This window comes from Dermacentor variabilis, chromosome 7 (assembly GCF_050947875.1).
Source record: "Dermacentor variabilis isolate Ectoservices chromosome 7, ASM5094787v1, whole genome shotgun sequence".
NCBI classification, from domain to species: domain Eukaryota; kingdom Metazoa; phylum Arthropoda; class Arachnida; order Ixodida; family Ixodidae; genus Dermacentor; species Dermacentor variabilis.
This window is the reverse complement of record NC_134574.1, coordinates 112,156,167-112,177,627: the sequence shown is the minus strand read 5'-3', so window position 1 is coordinate 112,177,627 and position 21,461 is coordinate 112,156,167.

The window sequence follows — 21,461 nt, the reverse complement described above, 5'->3', positions numbered from 1 at the left end:
CCGCCCAACATCGCGAGCTCCGTACGTCGGGTTGCTGCAGCATCATCGGTATTGGTTAGGCTCGTGCTGCCATTGTAACGGCGGTTGTCGCTGTGCACTTCCTGGTCTTTACATGTAACATCTGTGCTCCGGCAGCTGCCTTTGCTGCTTACGGCTACCTCACTCGTCCTTGGCGACGTTAGCGTTGTCCTCGGGTGTCGGGCTTGGAGCGCGACTTTTCTGGGGCGTCCACTGCGTGAACGCGCTAGCAACTTAAACAGATGTCACGTAGCAGTGCCGGTGAAAAAACACAGGAGCAATACTGTCAGTAGCTTAACTTTTTACTCGGTGTACCTGTGTCTGCAAAAGCTGGTTACAGTTGCGGCGGCCTCACGGTCGCACAGCAGCAGCCAGACACCATTTCCCCCTTTTGACTCGGCTAAATATAATCGAGTTGTGTGGGGGAAAGGGAAGTGGTGCTTGGGTGCGCAACCGAACCCTAGAAGCTGGATGATCACTAAATAAACTCAGTTTTCGCTTGTTCTTCAGGAATGCACTACCCGCTTCTATCTGCTGATTTCCCGCCGCGTTCGCGTTCCGCAGAACATTGGTGACCCAGACGAGCAGCAATTTCTATAGACACACGTCAAGGCACCGCAATTCCGACAATTTCGGTGTCGACGTGAAACTGCCTCCATTTCGGACTGTGGATCCAGCATTGTGGTTCATTCAGTTAGAATCACAATTTCGTGCACGGCGCATCACAGCAGAATCCAGGAAATACGATTATGTGGCGAGTAGTCTGCCCCACATAAGCGAATTTCGAGACTTGTTCCTTTCCACACCAGTAGACAACGTTTATGAGGCGTTGCCGGGAACACTCATTCGCAGGATCACGCCCTTTGAAACCCAACGGCTGCAACAACTTCTCCATGAAGCAAACTTCGGTGACAGAACGCCAAGACAGCTGCTGCGTCATATGCAGCTATTATTGGGTAGCAAAGTGGATGGTCATGACAGCCTGATGCTCCCAGAAATATTTCCCCAGAAAATCCCCCCAACCTCAGAATGGTCATGGCTGCCTCAAATGAGAACGATCAATTCAAACTGGCCGAGTTAGCCGACAAGCTCATGGCAGTAGTCATGATCGCCGCAGCCGTCACAAGCGAACCATCTCCACATGAGCAGCTTCAAGAGATCAAGAACGAAATCTCGCGTCTCCTGGATTGTGTGGCCACTTTGCATACCATGTCACGGTCAATCACTCAGTGCTCCGCAGTCGCCTATGAAACGCCAAAAACTGCTCTGGTACCATCGCAAGTTCGGAAAAGCTGTACGCAAATGCGTACCAGCCTGCGAGCTCTCGGGAAACGCCTCGGGCAGGCACTGAGGCCGACTAGCGCTTCTTCCATGCAAGAACGTCGCTCAGGAAACGTCTTCCTAACCGACCACAACAGCGGTTTCCGCTTCTTTGTAGAAACAGGCGCCGAAGTGAGTGTACTTCCAGCATCGCCCGCGGACCGCAAGCACCCGAAGACATCGCCTCACGTATGGAAACCGCTCCCTAACCGTCATTTGGAGCCTGCAGCGAACGCTACGGTGGATTTTAAAAGTAGCCGATGTGAGTTTCGTCATTCTCGGGGCGCATTTTCTGCGCCACTTCGGACTGCTATTCTACGTTGGACTGTTAGTAATGTGATGCCACCTCTGGCATAATCTTCATTGACCCGCCAGGTGCGGTGGCCTGCCAGTTTCAATGTGCAACGTTTGTGACCGCACTGAAAAACACAGGCGAGCAAAGCTACTCGGCGGTCAGTCATTGTCCACCACCACAGTGCTGCGGAGCGTCCGTCCAACGCAGGGTGCTTCGAGCCCTCCCTCGTTCATGAACCCCGACGGATCGTGACAATGGCGACGAGTACAAACGGATTGTCCCACGCCGCCTCGACGGTGAAAAACCGCCGCCCATTGCTGCCGCCATGCCGCTGTACGCAAGGCTGGAGCCGTTCGAGAGAGATATGTCTGCTTGGCAAGATTGCGAGAAGCAAGTCCGCATGTTCTTCAGGGCAAACGACACACCCGATGCCAAACAGCGGGGCATTTTTCCCGGCCAGCTGCAGGACCCGCATCTTCACTCTCCTGCTCGACCTTCTTAAGCCCGCCATGCCGCAAATTAAGACGCTGGGTGAGGTGCTCGCCATACTGTGCTCGCATTCCAACCCAGGCCCATGCACACTAATGGAGCGTTTCCGCTTAAACAACTGGAGCCGTCGGACAGGGGAGACCCTCGGGCAGTTCGTTCCTGCGCTACTTGGGTTAGCGAGTGCCTGCACTTTCGGGGACCCGCTGGGCTGCTCAGGGATGCTTAAAAAATTCAGGGGTGCTTACCAGCAGCTGGTGCTCCATGATTCCTCCCGGAAATATGCGACAATATCGACACTTTTGGTGTTCTTCCAGCACACGCGCTTACCGTTTGGCGTGGCCTCAGCCCCAGCCATTTTTCAGAGGGCTATGGGCAGCCTCTTCAGGGGCATGAGGTGCATGGCCGTGTACTTGGATGGCATGCAGTTACTGGCAGCGACGGCGGGGATCACCTGCAGAACGCAGAGAACGTCCTGGCACGCCTGCAGGACGGCGGTCTCAAGCTGAAGCTGAAAAAGTGAATTTTCTCAGCCCCAGTGTTGAGTACCTGGGAAATGCCATTCCACGGGTTGGCTCAGTCACGGCTCTCTGCAAAGTTGATGCTGTTCTCCGAGCGCCTAAGCCCCAGAACCTGAACGAACTTCCAGAGCTAGTTCGGCCTCACTAGTTTCTACAGGAGTTCCCTGCCGAACCTGCGGGATCATCTACAGGTGCTCGATCTTCTGCTTCGAGATGGTCAGCAAGGGGTCTGGAAGACGCAACAGGACCGGACGTTCCAGCGAAGCAAGGAGCTAATCACCAAGGCTGCAGCGCTGGTGCACTTCGATCGCACCAAGCGTGTCGTCCTTATCACAGATGCGCCGCCGTACGGCGTGCGAGCCATCCTGGCGCACCGGGACAAGGATGGCCAGGAACGCCCTGTGTCGTTGGCTTCTCTTCGGCTGCATGCTGCAGAGCAACACCACAACCAGCTGGACAAGGAAGCCTTGGCCCTCAGTTTCGGTGTCAAACGCTTCTAACGGTATTGTTTGGAATTTTGAGGCGGTCACAGACCACAAGCCGCCTTTGCGGCTGCTGGGGCCTCACAAGGCAGGGCCCGTGTAGGTATCACCTCGAGTGGTACACTAGAGTGTGAGGCTGGTAGCTTCCAGTTACCACTATGATTACCGTCAGGGAAAGGACCTCGGACCTGCTGATGCCCTGAGCCGCCATCCCCTGCTTAAGGTGCATTATGCTGCAGAACCTGGTGAAGTGTTCACGCTAGAGCACACGTACACGGAGGTACTCTCCAGATCTTCGGTATCGCTAGCAACCAGCCGGGACCCAGTTCTTGCTCAGGTGGTCAAGGCAGTGTCCTGTGGACACGAATTGGTTCAGCAAGCCTACAGCCAAAAGGCTGCCGACCTCAGCTTGCAGCAACTCTGCCTACTGTGGGGATAGAAAGTGGTGATCTCACAGTCTCCGGTCCAGGGTCCTGCAGTTACTGCACGTGGGTCATCCTGGCGTAGAAAATATCAAGTTGGTGGCCTGGTCCCATCTTTGATAGTCTAGAAAAGGACATGACTCACGTGGTGCAGAGCTGGTAAATCCGCCAGATGCATCAGGGGATCTCATGTTATGTTGAAATAACGCCCTGGTCAAGGCTACATGTGGATTTTGGGGGCCCTTCAAGGGCCATTCCTTCCTGGTTTTAGTGGACGGCTTTTCGAAGTGGGTGGTGGTTCTACCTGTCCGCACTCCATCAGCAGGCACGATCACTGCAGCGCTACAAAAGTTCTTCTCCACTCAGGGGTTGCCGCACGTCATCGTGTACGAGAATGGTCCTGCTTTTGCCAGGATAGAGTAGCTGACCTGGCTGACAAAGGATGAAATGCACCAGATTAGGGTTCCGCCGTACCACCCTGCTTCAGACGGTGCAGCCGAGCGGGTGGTTTAAACCATCAAGGACAAGCTCACGAAAACCCAGACTTGGGATTTCCGGACGCAGATAGCCAGGATAGTGTTCCAGTTCCGGACCGCACCCCACAATGTCACCGGCCGTGCCCCCTCAGAGCTCCTGCTGGGTCCAATGGTCAAGATACCCTCGGACGTCTTGCATCCGGATGTCCGATTCACAGTGCTCCTGAAAAACAGCTGAAGCAGAAGCTGGCAGCTTACCAAGGGCGCCGTGCCAAGCCTTTGCCGGAATTGGGAGCTCCAGTTGTCGCCAGGAAGTTCCGTCCTTGCGCGTCCTCAACCACCGGACAGGTGTGCCTTTTGCCAGCGCATCATCGCTGTTCGTCCGCATGCCAGGTGGGGCAACGTGGCACAGACACGCCGACCATGTTAGGCGTCGCTTCGGCACCTGGTTAGCACCATCTACTGCCACTTCAGAGTTCCAGCCCGGAGGAGGACTAGCGGCAACATCAGTTGCTTCTGGCGAATCGCCACCCACCTCGGAGGCGGCAAGCGTTGCCAGTGGTGCGGCGCCCGTTGGGTCAATGTCGAGCCTGGCACCATTCACAAGGCCGACCAATGCGGACCCTCCTCAGGCAGCACTTGGCGTTGCCACACCAGGGCCGTCAACACCGGTGCCTAGGCAGACTACTCGACTGTGCAGGCCGCCAGACCTCTACTCGCCTGGATAGCCGTACACCCGACTTGCCGGGACGGTGGCCGAGCCTTATGCTCGGAGCATGGACGTTTGTTTCTCTTATTTAACAAGCAAACCGGAAGTAAGCGGATGTAACAAGCATATGACGCCCGCTCAGGGATAAATTTCTTTGGCCTAACAGGATCGGTAGGCAACATTGGTCACCTCACCAATAAACTCCGTCGAGTACAGCTGCTCGGCGGTCAGTCATCGTTCATCACCACCACGCTGCGGACCGTGCGTCTAAGGGAGGGTGCCTCAAGCCTTCCGTCATTCACGAACCCGGGCGGATTGTGACACTTTGTCGCCGACCCTTTGTTGGGTCCGTCAACCAATCGAAATATGCGGAGTCCTTGTTCAGCATTTTCAGGAGCAGAAAATGTAATGTGTCTGCCAAGTTGTGTGATCCCTAGCAATAAATTAATTAATAGCCTGCGGATCAATTAGTCGGCGTTCGACATAGGAATATTTTATGTGGGTAGACGTTGCGTAGCGACATACAGCACTGCGGCATGTGTTGTCGCAGATCTGTATCCCTGTGCAACAATTCCATTGATCTGGGTGCAGTGATTTCTTTACATATACTACTTTGCACGCATCAAAACTAAATAAAGAAGACAGTGCAGACCAGGAACCAAGAAAACACTGATACTTGTCAATGAAATATTAGAATCTTAGAAATGTAGCCCATTATCATCGTTCGGTCGGAACAGAAGAACTTTTGCAGGTGCATAGTTTGAAATGCCATGTTTCCAACCAAAACGAAAATCCCAGATTGCCTTATTTCCGTTCGTCTAAAGTTGTTACCCATAGTATGCACACATTGAAATTATTATCTTGAGAAAAAAAGTACTTTATTTCAGTTGAAAAATTTCTCTGAAATGAGCTGCAGTTCTTTAAGCAACATCAATGAAAGGTGAATTTGTGAATCTGTCAATTGATAGAATTATTTTCATTCGGGGAAGCAAGAGCATGGGAAATGTTACAATTAACACTTCAAGAACCTCAAACAGTCAGCCTAGCACTCAAATCAATAAATACAGGTTCTACCAGCGAACACTTTCAAATTTTTTTAAGGTTGGCTGTAGCAGATAGCTGAATTCTAAAAGATTTTTGAAAGTGTTTGGTGAAAAACCCCATATATATATATATATATATATATATATATATATATATATATATATATATAACAGCACCATCATTAGAGGCGAATCGTAGCATGTATCGCTACGTTGTAAATTAAGCAGGTTATTTGATATTATAATGGATCACCTAATCTGCGTGTTCCGCCATTTTCCTTTGAATGTGGTGCAATCATACAGGCGCTGATGGCATGCATAATTTTGTCACCTTTATTTGACAGGGAACTTCTAAAAGAGGCCCCAAAAGCCGAGTCGTTGAAGGGGGCAGCGCAGCAGCGACGAAAGACCAAGGTGCGAGCTGGTAAGCGCGCACGTTCTCGTCTTCTGGGAGCAAATGTCAAAACTACGTAGCATTACCCGTTGTCCCAGAAATGCATCCACTCGATGCTAAACAAGCCGTTGGCGGGCAGAGACACTTCTTTGAGGATAATCCCAGTGGGCCGAAATCCATCACCATTATTGCGTGTGATATGGTTTTAACTAGACGACGTGCACGATCTCTGGCAGCGGTTGTCGGTGTCTTGCTGGCTGGGTGAATTCTGTAAGAACTTAATAGATGTCACTTACTCGCCGAAGTACGTTGCAAGGGCCAAAGTACCGACTAAGAGGTTTTTCCTAAAGTTCTTTATATCGGACGGAGGTCTAAACTAACACTTGGTGCCCCAATTGGGAGTAAGCATGTCGGTGACGGACGTTGCAGTGTCGCGCGTCAATACAGTGTTATTTCCTGATGTCCACTCGATACAGTAGGCCTGCATTCTCGGCACGTTGCCAAAACACTTGGTGTCTTCATCGAAACTGTCAGAATTTTCCCATGGTAACATGGCTTCTAACACCGTTTGAGCTTTGCGACCGCAAACAAGAGAAAACGACGTGAGTCACGTAGTCTCTTGCGTAACGGTAATATAGAAAAACGCGACGTACGGCAGTACCTCCTCCCACGTCTTACGCTGCACTTCTAGGTACACCGATAGCACGTCGGTAGTCATTTCGTTAAGCCTTTCGGTAAAGCCATTGGATAGGTGAAGATAGGGAGCCGTCTTTCGCCGGGTGGTGTGTGTGCTTGCGCATTTGTGTGTTTGTGTGTATGTGAGTGTGTGAGAGTGAAAAAAATTATTGTAAGAAGATCCGGAGGCTCGACTTTTTAAGCCAAGGCCCATGTTGGCACTGACAGGCCAAGGTGTGCGGTGTAATTCAGTTGCCAAAACTTTTTCAAGCCCCCTCGTCGTAAACACGGCCCTTCGATCTGTGATGACACAGGTTGGGGCGCCGTGACGTAGTTGGATGTTTTTTATCAAAACCAGTGCCGCCTCAGAAGCTGTGCCTTTAGGAAGAGCCTTTATTTCAGCATAGCGTAGTAAATATCCTGTGGCGATGATGATGCACTTGTTCCCAAAGCAGACAACGGAAAAAAGCCCAGCAGGTCTATATGCCGACTTGATTGAAGGACCTTCGAGGCGCCACAGAAGGATTAAGCAATCCCCCAGGTTTCACATTGGGTGACTCTCTTGCTGGCATTCACGGCAGGCTTGGACGCATCTTTTAACCCAACTGCCGACTTTCGGACAGTAGTATGATTTTCGTACTCTAGCAAACATTCGAGTGAAATCCAACTGGCCAAGTGCAGGCTTGTCGTGGCATGCGAAAAGGATATCGTAATGAAACTCTGCTGGTACGACCATAAAAAAATGTTTTGTTGCTGGCAAGAGAATTCTTTTTAAAAATTTCCTGTCGCAAACAAAACGACGACAATCCCCTGCAATTTTTCGAGACAGACGTACGTTGTTGCTTTCTAAATGTTCATTGATAAGTCTCAATACACAACGAGCTCGCGTCCATGTATACGTCTGCCTCACTGACGGCGCCGAGAAGAGCACTGTCATCTTCGTTGTGTTGATCGACAGGTTCAAAAAATTGGAGGACGCTTAAGATTCGCCTTCAAGAGTGGAACGCGACAGCGTTCCCGTCGACCCGCCAAGGGGTGTAAGACAATGGGCTACGGCGCAGCGACTACGCGCCCCGCATCGGACGCGGTGAGCGTCGAGCAACGCAGCGTTCGGCGCGACAACGAAATGTGCGCCTGAGCAAGCGACGCACGCCTGAGCCTTAGAAACAGCTACTTTCTAAGGCAACACCGCGTTCACTAGAGGCGCTTTTGTGCCGCTTTGAAGCATCGAACTCGTGGCTCAGTGTAATAAAAAAAAAACTCGTGGCTCAGTGGTAACGTCTCCGTCTCACACTCCGGAGACCCTGGTTCGATTCCCACCCAGCCCGTCTTGGAAGTTGCTTTTTATTTATGAAGTGCCTGCCGTGATTTATCGCTCACGGCCAACGCCGCGGACGCCGACGCCGACACCGACGCCGACGACACCGGCTTTTCTGCGACACGAGCTCCTTAACGCTATCACGTTAAAAGGCGCGCGCGACAATGTGTCGGCATCGTCGGGTGTGCCGCCTGCCTTGTACACGATGGTCATGCAGGCGCAGGCTCCACCGTTGCAGTCGTCTAGAAGGGTCTCATAGGATTACCACCCAGCATAAGGGGGGATGTTCCGTCATGACCCCGGAATCGCCGGCCATCGAGATATGGTCGGAATTTTGCCAGAGCCCACATGACGGCAAGACACTCTTTCTTTATGGTAGTGTAATTGGACCCCGCTGGTGATAGGCGGCCACTGGCGTAAGCTATCCCCCGTTAGCCGTTCTCGTACATCTGTATCAGCACCGCGCGCCGACCGCGCTTACTGCGGTCGGTATGAATTTCCATTTCGGCTTTCTCACCCGCCCTGGTTGCCCAGTGGCTACGATATCGGGCCGCTGAGCACGAGGTCTCGTGATCGAATCCCGGCCACGGCGGCCTTATTTCGATGGAGGCCAAATGCGAAAACACCCGTGTACTTACATTTAGGCGCACGTTAAAGAACCCCAGGCGATCAAAATTTTCGAAGTGCTCCACTACGTACTCCCCCATAATCAGAAAGTGGTTTTGCAACGTAAAACGGCATTATTTATTTTAATTTCGGCTTCGTCGGCGAAAAGCGCAAAAACATGGGTGATGCCGGGGATATCGAAGCTCTGTGAAAGCCGCTTTCTGACAAAAATGTGGTTCAGCAATTTTGCAAAAGAATGCGTAGAAAGTACCTGCAGTGTGCGCACAGTTCCAGGAAACGTCGAACCCTTTTCTTGTCGGTAGGAGTTGGGTAAGCAGCGACAGCGGCAATTTTCGCGGGATCGGGATGGACGCCTTCCGTGCTCACGACATGTACAAGGAACTTCAATTCTTCGTAACCGAAATGGCATTTCTTAGGGTTTAAGGTAACGTTCGCTGATGGTATTGCCTCGAGCACTTGCCGCAGTCTGTTAAGTTGCCTGAAAATACGACCACACCATCCAGGTAGGCGAGAACGGTTTGCCAGTGTATGTAGGATAGCGCAGAGTCCGTCATGCGTTGGAGAGTCGACGTAGCAGGTCACAACCTGAACGGAAAAACTCGGAACTGGTAGAGTTAATCCTGAGTGACAAAGGCTGTTTTCTCCAGGTTGCGCTCGTCTAGCTCAATCTGTCATTACCCACTTTTCAAGTCAAGGGGGTAAAATACTTGGCTCGCCATAGCCTGTCGAGAGAGTTATCTATGCGCGGTAACGCATAGACGTCTTTGCGTTGTGAGGATGCTGAGCTTTCTGTAATCAACAACGAAGCCGATTGTGTTGTCCTTCTTTAGCAGGACAAGCGGGGACGACCACGGACGGTTTGAAGGTATGATGATGACATCGTCAGTGATCTCCTTGACTTGTTGGATTGCTTCGCGTTCTTCCTGCGAGACACCTCACGGCTGCAGGGGAGTAAGACGTGCACAGTCGTAAGTAATTATCGCGTGCTGCGCGCGTGCCTTATGACTTATTTTAGACGATCGAGTGAAGAAGTCCTTGAATTCAGCCAACACTCCGTGCAGTGCCTTCTTATGGTCCTGCGACCGCTTGTTGTTGATGTAGAAATTTGTAACGCATTCTTCATCGCTGCCGCTTTCTCCGCAAGTGAAATACTCGATGAGGTCCTTCAAGGCTTCAGCGTAAGCGGCGGCAGCGCCACGGAAGAGGTGTCAGTGCTCAAATGTGAAGTTTGGGATGAAGACGTAAGCGTGGCCATCCCGAACGTCAATGACGAGCCACGGTAATTCGGAGGGAAAGTAGAATGGATACGTTGCACTCTGCGAGTACTCCGTCGGCAGATGTGCGCTCGGACGTTACCGCAATCATTATACTAGCACAGGTGGTATTCTTACGCTGTCGTTAGAAACAATAAGAGTGACTGTGTGACGGCAGCCGTCGCTTGTTGTCGCTTTCTTTGTAGAGAATGAAATACAGCGTTGGCGTAGGTCAATGATTGTGCCATACTTTCGCAGAAACTCTATTGCAAGCTTTATCCACGGGATCATTTTCTGAGAACAGGGGGACTGATGAGAAGCGTAAAATTTTGAAGTTTATTCTGAGAAGCGCACACACTTCTCAGATGCATTGAGATGAGTTGAGACGCGTTGGTCTGAGAGGCTTACTACACGACCGCCAGCTGTTCGCAAGTGCGTCCCTGTCCAAGGCGTAACAATTTTCTTTAAACTGTTTGCCGCTTTTCCGGTCATAATCGAGTAGTCAGCGCCTGTGTCTAATGAAGCAGCAACATTTGCACTGTCGATCAGCACAGGTATGTTCATTGAGAAGCTGTCTCCAGCACGAGTCACCGTGTTGTCAAATCTACGTTGGTCTTTGGAGGCGTCGATTGGAGGTTTTCAGCACGTCGTGTGTAAGTGGCCTCGCCCTGGCGAGGGCGGCGAGGTTTTCCTTGAAACATCCGACTGGTGCTTCTCGAATAGCATGGATGTGCTGACGGCCATAGCGACTGGCGCGCCGATGACGGTGGTGCATGCTTTCGGGCGACAATATCAGGAATATCAGGTGACCGTTGTCGGAAACGGGTTCGGGGTGAATTAAAAAAAATCTCTGCAGTCCAAGTCGGCGGTACTGCCAATCTTTGTAGACAACACCCACCTCCTCACACTGTTAAAAGAACAGTCGTCAGTCGGCCATGCGCCAATAGTCCGAGTTACGTACGGCTGGTCGAGCGCCTCCAAAGTAAGGAATTGCGTGCACTGGACTGATGCATGGCATATGGAGTGCCAGCAGATAGTGGCGCTGGTGCATGGTTAGGGTGCCCGAGTGTGTCGACATAAGTCGCACGCTCGTATTCGCTCGCGGTAGGAAGTGCCGCCATGGACGGGACGGTGCCCTTTAAAACGTCAGCGCAATTGTGCTTCGAGGTTCATTGGAAGTCGTGAACGCCTGAAGTGGTGGAGCTGCCGGAAGTGCTGATTGTGAACGTCGTGGGCCCAGTGCATGCTGAACAGCGTTACACACGACGTTACCTACGAAGCGCGCTGAAGGCTGCTACACCTGATGTAGCTGTCGTAGCTGGTCCCGGATTACCGATCGAATCTTCTCTCGAAGCGACTCGACGTCAGTCGCGAGAAATGCTAGGCCTTTGGTAGCCGAGGAGAAATTCACTTGCCTATCGTACGGGGCCGAGCGCTGGTTCAGGGTCTTCTCTATGGTGACGGTTTCAGTGAAGAACTCCGCAAATATTTTGAGTGGACTACGACCTTCTTCACCAAAAAGCTGCTCTTTCACGCATTTCGTCAAGTGACGCAGCCTCTTGTCTTCCGACATGGTAGGGTCAGCTGACCTGAAGAGATGCACCATGTAATCCATGTACATAGCCACACTCTCATTAGGTTTTTGAATGCGATACTGGAGAGCCCATTCTGCTCATTCTCGGCGATCGCAGCTGGCCTAGGTGTCCAAGAGGAAGCGACATCACTCATGCCATGATGAAATTACATCATCGTGGTTCTGCAACCACGTGCGAGCACCGTCCAAAAGGCTGAGGTAGTCGTTTCAGAGCTTGGGTAAGTTGTTACATTCACTGAACTCCACTACGTACTTGAAGCCAGCCAGAAAATCTTCCACGTCTTCATAAGGCCGCCATTGAAGGAAATTGGCACGTGCAGTTTTTGCACCGTGTAATGAGGAGGTACCAACAAAGCCGTCGCAATGTTAGTTGTGGTAATCTCGGATGTAGCATCATTCCCTTCCAATCTTGTCGTTGTTCTCGCTGGTAAAGGCTTAAAGTCAGGGGCCAATCACTGCATTCTCCGGTGGGCGCGGTGTACTGGCGTGAGGTACGGCATCGAACTAGCGTTCCTGCTGTTGCGAGGGGTCTTCTGCATAGGACGAGGATACCCCGCACCTCCATCAGAAAAATGTCACATTTAATTGATAGACAACTCCTAAAAGAGGCCTTTAAAGCAGAGCCGTCGAATAAGGCAACGCAGCATCTTCTTCTGGGAGCAAGTGGCCCAAGCGGGTGGCACAAATGCATGCAGTATTATGAATTCCTTACGTAAATTGCACGATCTTGGTGCTTTACTATATAATCTGCATCGTTTACTGAGTGGAAATTTGACTTCACAACGGTGCTCTCTATATGAAGAAGTCAGCTTAAATCACAGGACCCTGTCACTAAAACAGCCTACTGTACGCATTCTGTTGGGCGTACGGAGTGCAAGACACCTGACTAAAAACACAAGCCGTGTGTTGACGACGGTACTGGGGAAATATTCTAATATAATTCGACATGAACGTGCACTTTTTCCCCGATCTCGTTCATGACGACATTGTCACAATGAAGTAGACAGGCAATTAAATTTTTACGAATAATGTTTATTAGGAGACGGAAACGAGGTCCGGGGGTAAGCCACAAGTTAGAATCAGCCGGCACGGAGTACAGCTAAGCGAAAGCGCGCACACCCTACTTCTTTCTCTGCCTCAGTGGCGCCGTGCTGCGAGCTCTTCGCTGGGGCGGACGAAGCTCGCTGAGCAACCTATAGGAAGCTTTTATGGTAGTGCTTGAATTTGGCCACACAGACGACTTTGGTCCCATGTAAAAGCATATTATTTTCTGTCACCTTGGCGACGACATAGTTCACGTCACTCAAGCGACTGAGTAAACGAGTGGTTCAGTTTAGGTGGCGAGAAACTTGCGGTACAATCCCTTTTTGGGAACAGGTGTTGACAACAAAACAAAGTCACCGGGAGTAAAGGTGTTAGTGACATGCCGAGCATGTTGTCTTCTTGTCTTTAGGATGAAAGAACTTAGCGATCGTAAACACTTTGTCAGGCTCCTGCCGAAGTCCCAGAGCGCTGAGCACGTGTCCATAAAATTTGAGCTCCTGGAAGAAGAAATGACGCTTCAAGCTCGATGGTGGCGCTGACCTTTTACATAGCTTGTAGGATGCTCTGCCACTATTCCAGATGTTCACAAATGCGTTTTACAGCTCTAGAACGTCCTTCAAAGTGATCAGTCACGTTTGCCATTTCAGCTCTTCGAGAACAATATCTATCATTCGCTGAAATCTGGCGGTCGCTGAAGACATGCGGAACGAGAGCGATTTCCATTCGTATGCCCCGTCTGTAGTCACGGCTCTATCCTTGCTGCGGTCACACAACTCGATTTAGAGATTCTAATGGTGTCATTCATTCTTGTCCGCCTAACTTTAGCGCTATAGCTCCTGTAACTGACACTATTTTAAAATGTAAAATTCGCTTTTACCACCAAGTCTACCTGAACACATCGATATCAAATATAATAAGCAATATGCGTGTCAAATGATGTTGTTGACATTTTCCTTCACTTGCCAGATCTACGGGGACTCTGATTTGTTTCCATTCCCGTGCCCTTAAATAACGAGATCAACTATGAAACTGGAGCAGCAATTTTTTTCTCTCTGACCAATCTGTAAAAGATACTGGCCGGTGTCCGTTCAAGAATACTACAAGCAGCATATTGCTCTTGTAACGGGTTTCGAAGTGTACAGGTACCAAGGCTTGCAATTTCGTTCTAGGAATTCGGGAGCTTCGCGTCGGAAAATGCTATACGGCATTGTCGTTGAGTTCCTCGGAAAGTTTTCCAACGTATAGAATGACTACATTATCCTATAGAGACGTATGTGAAAAGAAAGTGAAAAACGCCTGTTGGGCATGTAAAAGGCGATGTAAAACATTCATAGAAACTTTCATGATGCCGTCCACGTAAAATAGAGTTCGTTGACATCGAGCGCAGATTCTTGCTATCTAATGCATCTTCTTGAATTGAAGAATGATAGATAAATGTATTTGCCGCCCTTCATATCCCCAGCAGATAACCTGTGAGAGCAATATCTAGCTTTATTTCAACCAGCGAGAATCCACAGCAAGCGAAAGCTGTAAGGCCTTGTATCTAGGAAAATAAACCTCGCAGTCTCACGCGAAACGCGAAGCACTAATTGTAATAGCTAATTATTAGATAGGTATACTAAATAAGGATAGTAGTTTTATCGGCCAGATGCACTGGTAAACGTTTCCTTACTAACTAGCCATGATATAATTTTGAGCGCGACAGAACGATGACGCAGAAGAAAGACACACACAGAGACCGCCCTGTCTCTGTATGCCTTTTTCTACATTCTGAGTCAGTCACGCGCACATATTAAAGAATGGTTTCGAAGCGACCTGTCCGCCAATGCGTTTTTTCTAAATTAATTAGCACGGTGTCGTGCGCGCTCAGGTAAACAAATACATATAACGCTCTATGAGCGCGGAAACTCGCTGTCGGAAAGCTGGAGTGAGGAATCGCGACAGGAGTACCAATAGAATTGACCATCGTGCACCTCTCACTCCAACACAAACGAAATGTCAAAAGCACTACGCATACGAAGCTCACCTTGGCACGCTTTCACTCGAAAATACAGCATGCAGCGCGCGGTGACGATTTATTCGCCCTTGGACTTTATACGGAACCTACCGGCGCCGGTAAATTTGGTGTTAGAAATGAACTTGGGTTGTCCATATAAATGAATAAAATCTTATGATACTGTACATGTAGATGATTCGAAGATATTAAGCAATAAGGAACAATATCAGCAAAAATAAAAAAAGAATCTCCATGCACATACATAAGGCTCCGTATAAAATTTTAGGCGCACCTTTAAATAGGAGAGAGCCAACTTGGAGTTTGTGGTGCGCAAACCTAAATTTGGGGATGGGCGAAGTTGAACTCTTTTAGGGGGCCAGTTTAATTTGTGGGGGGACCAACTTTAACGTAGAGTTGGGCAAACTTCAATGTGGGAATCGGCCAACTTGATATTCGGGGTGAACCTACACAATTTGGAGGAGGGCGAACTTGAAATATGAGTGTGGACCAACAAGTATGTGGGGTGGCCAAGCGTTTAATTTCACGTTGCTGAGTGTCCTTCGCGTTATGAGCACCTTGCGGGAAAGCGAGCACGTTGACAGACTTGACGCGGTGTCATTGGGCCTTACCAAGGCACAGTGCGAACGCAGTCGAGAGCTTGTGTGGACAAGGATGACGCACATAACACAGGTTTGCGAGAACAGCGGGGCTGACGTGGCATCGCGGTGACCCTATCTCCCCTCATGCAACGCCTCATGCATTAGGGGGCATGCCGCATATACTGTCTACAAATATACCTTCCAGGAAGATAAAAATTGCCCACATGTGCATACTTCAAAGCATCATATGAATAAAATTGAAAGAAACGTCCGATTTCACCTTTTCTTTCACATCTGAAGTAATCGACTGCATTATCAGAATTATTTATTGCGGGCGTCTCCATTTTGTTTCCTTATTTGTACCTCTAATATTTACTGACAAATATGGTCCAACTACGAAGAAGACAATGGTTATGAGATCGCTCAAACATGAGGGAATCCATGAAGAGCCACATGTTCGCAGTAAGCAAACATACTTACCATATACCATTCCATTCTGCATAGCGAAAGTCTATAATTTTGATATCCATAGAATGTTTTAAAACATACGCGCTGTCGTCTTTTTATAACGCGCTCCCACGTTCGCTTCGGCATGAAGGAATATTCAGATGTTTATTTAATAGGCCATTATGATATAGGATGTTATATATGATTATGAAAGAACAGATAATTATACATGCGTTATACACAGTTTGCAGCCTGTCTGTGATGCTACTAAAACTGCCTGGTTTGCGTATTGGGGATAAGTTGACTTGTACAAGGTAGTCAAGTAATCTTGCTCCGCGCAACAACTCCATGTTCTGTAGACAAAAAGTTTTTTTGTTAAGAGTGCTGATCTATGGAACACTTTACCGCTGTGAATTGTACATCATAGAAAGTTGAAGCTAGAAAATCAAGCTACAAAGTCGTAAACGCTACAGCTGCTTCTCATCATTGCCCGTTTGTAGAAGAATTTATTGGCGAGAAAGTATAGCATTTCATTATGAGTAACCCTCTGCTCTTTATTCTATTTGACAAAGTAAGCAAGCACACTATTCGCTGATAACACACAAGTTTTCCCATAGAAAAACTACAAAATCATTTAAAAAGAGCAAATATCGCTTTCATTACTGCCAATCCAATGTTTAGAGCTGTGACTATCTCACGACAATCTTGATTTGTGGTTTTTGTGGAATGAGATATCAACTGCCATATTTATCCACAAGCAGTAAAAATATAGAACTAATGTGAAGTTCTAGCCGATGCTACTTGCGATATACAAAAATCAAGCCGTAAGCCGAACGGCTCCAAGAATGACAGAGGTTCGGTTTTATTCTGACCTATTCCTTTATTTCCTTGTTGTTCTCTGAATTGCAAGTAAAATTCGATCTTGTTATTACAACCATAGCATGTGTAGTAAAAAAATAGAGACACTTCATTGCTAATATTGGTACGCCACTAATTTTCAGGGCTGTACAATTTGCCTTTCTCGGTTATGCGGAAAATTGAAGCTGTTGGATAGGCTTCAACTGTCGTCCTCTGAATAATTCTTTGCTTCATGAATACTTTGAATTCTGTTTTGATGGCCAAACTGGTGGTTCAATTCAAAGAAGTCCTTCTTCTATAAATAAAACAAAAAAAGATTGTTCATCACACTTCGCCTTTTTGCATCTTTGCATTGTTTCTTTTACGAAAGGTCAGCAACCCGTGTTCTCGTCCTTGCTCCCACAGTTGAAGCTACGTTCAGGGACCCCTAGTCTCTGCCACTAGGAGTATGATAAAGGACAATGACTCCCTTCCTTTTCCTTCGTAGTAGTGTGAGGTACCTGGTTGTAGAACACATGGCTCACTAAAAAAGAGTCCCTGAAATGTACAATAGAGGTCTACACACTCTCTCTCTGGTAGATCCTTGCTGATCAGGCACAGCCTATGCAATGCAGTAACTTTCGTTTGGTCCGTCTTATATATGTGTGTTTACTGACCACAGAATATCAAGCAAATTTCAATTAACGAGCAACCTATGCAAGAAGACAGTATGCGACAATGTATGCGAAAATGTTGCAAGAATATCGTAATAAAAGACCGAAATGCTAATACCAGGCTGTGTTGTGACCTTTCTGAGATATGCTTTTGGTGAGATTTCGTTCTCCGTAATATTTTGTGGACGGTTGTATGTTGTGTTTCCTCTATAAAAACATCAGAATTTCACGCACTTCAATGCTCCTGTACTTCATCCAAGAATGATCGGCATCTCTCCAAGACTGAGTTTAAAGCACCAATCATTTATCCTATATATTAGAATACGACGTTTTCAGGATACATGTTCCCAGGGTGAAATTACTGCTAGATATTGTTTTCAAAAGTTATCTGCTGCTGGGTATTAAGGGAAGGTAAATACATTTATGCACTATTCTGCATTTCCACTATATGCACTAGACAACAAGAATATGCGCTTGACGTCAACGAAATTCTCTACAAGTGGACGACATCAGCAGGGACATAATTCCTATGCGTGTTGGTACATCGCCTCCTTCTGCAAAGAATTCAGCGCCAGCATTTCGAAGAGCTTAATGCGCAAGCATCGTTTCACAAGCTCCCCAGCCATAGCACGCGAAAGCTGTAAGGCCTTGTATCTAGGCAAATAAACCTAGCAGTTTCGCGTGAAAGGGGAAGCCGCAATTGTGATGGCGAATATAATAGATAGCTATACGAAGTAAAGATAATAGTTGTATCGGCCATATACACTGGTAAACATTTGCTTACTAACTAACAATGATATAAAGAGTGAGCGCGACAGAACGAAGACGTAGAAAGAAACGGACACACAGAGACTGCGACGTCCTTGTGTCTGTTTCTACGGCCTCGGTCACTCCCGCGCACGTATTAAAAATGATTTAAAAGCAAGTAGCCCGCCATTGCTTTTTGTCTAACCTAACAACCGCGGTGTCACGCTCGCCCAGGCAAACAAAAACATATCTCGCTCGGTGAGCGCGGAAACTCGCTGTCGAAAAACTGGAGTGTGGAATCGCGGCAGGAGTAGCAATCGTGTTGACCATCGTGCATCTCTCGATTCAGCGCAAACGAAATGTCAAAAGCACTACGCGTACGAAGTTCAGCATGACACGCTTTCACTGGCACATAACACATATAGCGCACTGCGACGATTTATTCGACCTTGTATGTTATACGGAACCTAACGGCCATGGTAACGCCGGCGGTAGAAATCAGCCTGGATATTGCGTTTAATTGCTATAGCAATACAATGTAATAATACTTTACACGTAGACGACTGGAAGATTTTAAGCCATGAGCAGCATTCTAAAGCAAAACAATAAAAGAAGGAGCATAACCATGTACATACATAAGGCTCCTTACAAATTTTATGATGAAGCTCATAATAGGAGTGGGCCAATTTGAAATTTAGGGTCTGCAATCTTTAATATGGGGTTGGGTGAAGTTGAAAATTTGTAGAGGGCCAGTTTAATTTGTCAGTGAACCAGCTTAAATGCGGAGATGGGCTAACCTCAATGTTGTTGACGGACAACTTTAAATTTGGGGTGAGCCTACATGAATTTGGAGTTGGGCCAACTTGAAATTTGGTTGTAGGCCAAGTTTAGATTGCCGTCTAGCCCAATGTTTAATATTACGTTGCTGAGTGCCTTCGAATTGTGAACACCTCGGGGGAATGCGTGCAAGTTGACACCCTTGAATCGGTTTCATTTGGCGTTACCATGGCAGAGTGCGAACGCATTCGAGAGCTTCTGTGGTCAAGGAACACGCACATAACACAAGCCTACGAGTGCAAAAAGGGGGTGACGTGGCATAGCGGTAATGTGCTCTCCACCCAGGCAACGCTTCATGCATTGCAAGGCATGTCTTGTTTTCTTTCGACCGGTCTGCTCCGCCGCGGCGCTCGAAATCGGCGTTCAAACTCAATTGGTAGGTTTGCATAGAAAGGGTCGGATGCAGCAAGGGAATCTGATGATTTTCTTCTAAACTTGAGCATTCTTCACCGCCTGAAAGGTCATAGGTACGAGCAAATGAGCGAGGAAAAGTAAATAAGCAAAAGTAAGTGCATATGTGAGGAATATAAGTTAACAAAAGTAAGAAAAAACAAAGTCACAGCCGAGCCAAAGAATGCTGACGCCTTAGCAGGCAATTCTCCGAGTTTCTGTGGTTTTTTTTTTGTATCGGAAAGGCCTACTAATTCATCACAGCTTTCTAACTGTTCGACACTTAGAAGCAGACGAAGCAGCACAGCCAGGCAGTAATCGACATGCACACGCGTACTTAAATGAACCAAGGTACCCAACGAATGCAGCTTTTTAACATAATCTGTCTGCCACAGAGCTATAATAAAATGAAAATGAATATACTTAAATACACAAGCACGAACTTGCCGCGCAGCTACAAGACGCAGTTAATGATTCCATGTGGAATATTCGACAAAGCTATTTAGGATAGCCTAATTCAATCGGATACTTCTATAAGGCACAAATTATATGGCCAAAATGAACTGATGGTGGCGGCATGCGATTGTAGGTACGGCGCGATGAAAAGTAAAGCCAAAGTAAACACTTCGACTAACAGCGACAACGTTGTGTCGTCGCTCTTTCCAGGCCAGCTCAGGCTATCTCAAATCCTGTGCATACACAGCCCATACATTGTGTCACAATTGGGATGGTGTTGGAGGGTTGAGCACCGAGTTGACCACAACTAAGTCGCAAAGCAGAAATATCACTCTCCTATGCCCATAACTGTCAAAGGGCCAACATAGTGGCCATGAAACTACGCCAATTGGAGGACTAGGTGTTTTCATGGGGCTTTACCGCAGCTTACGAAGATACCATGGTCTGCGCGCTCCCGTTTTACATGAATGCTCAAGCGTGGGTCATACTAGCTTCCCTCGCAATGGACACCGAGGCCCGCTACACCTTCTAAGCAGTCAAAAAGGCGCTCATGGGGTACTTCATGCATCCGGTCGACTATATACAAGTCCAACCTGTCCAGCGCCATACGCAGATGGCCAGGGAAGCGCTGCCAGCTTTTCGCAAACCCCCTACAAAATATAGCGAAACAGTGCAAATAATTGTCAGCAGCAATAGTTCCAATTCTCCTACGTAAGCAGTTCTTTACGGGTTCGCATGACACTCGCTCGTTGTACCAGCTGTGTCGAAACCCAAAACTCACGCTCGTCAAGCTAGACAGTACGAAGCCGCAAAAACCGAGTAAAATATGAAGAACGGGAACTCGCAGGCCGGCTTCCTGAATGCTGACGCCGCCGTGGCGTAAAAACCGTAATAATGGCGGCCTTGTGGGTTCGGGTAGCTTCAGGATACGGAGAGAAGAAACACCGCGAGCAGCCTTGAAGCAGGCTGCAAAGTTTGTGCGGTTGCTGAGGTCACGAACACGACGCTGCATCCGTCGGGATATAATAGCGACCTTCAACCTATGTGTAAAACGATAATATCGCGCGTCATTGGTCAAGTTCTTGGTAGTTGTCATCAGCTCCATCGGAATCACATTTGACACTGTGAAGGTCACTCCTATCACAAATCTACAACTCCAGAAGATGTTACAGGTATGAAACGTTTCTTGTGGCACCTTAACAATGCTGCACACTTTTCGCCGAAGTGTTCGGCCACCTCGGTGCCTATAAAATTCCTTTCGAACAGGGATACCGTTTAGACAAGGGATACTGCTCGCGCAGGGGTTATCTATCAGAAGTAAGTGGTTGAGTCAAGCTCATGCATAGCCAGGTGCAACCGAAAATTCCCACCATCAGTGTCCGCCAATGTCAACTCTAATAGGTGTGGTTTTTTCGTTTTCGTGAACGAACCAACTAGAGAACGATGAGCGGTAGCGTTCAGCTCACAAGCATTGACTTATGCCAAATCGAAGAAGGCCATGGCGGCCGGACAGGTCGCCATTTGAATCTGGACCTGGCAACGTTTAAAGCTAGAACGTTATCTAGTGACGCGAGTCTAGCAGTGCTATTGGAGGAATTATAGTGCAGTAAATGGGATATAATAGGGCACAGTGAAGTTAGGAGGACGAAAAAAAGCGGGTACGTCCATTGCTACCGGGGCATAGCGGAGAGACGAGAACTAGGGATCGGATTTCTGAATAATAAGGATATCGCCGGTAACATACAGGAATTCTATACCATTAACGAGAGAGTGCCAGGTCTCTTTGTGAAACCTAATAAGA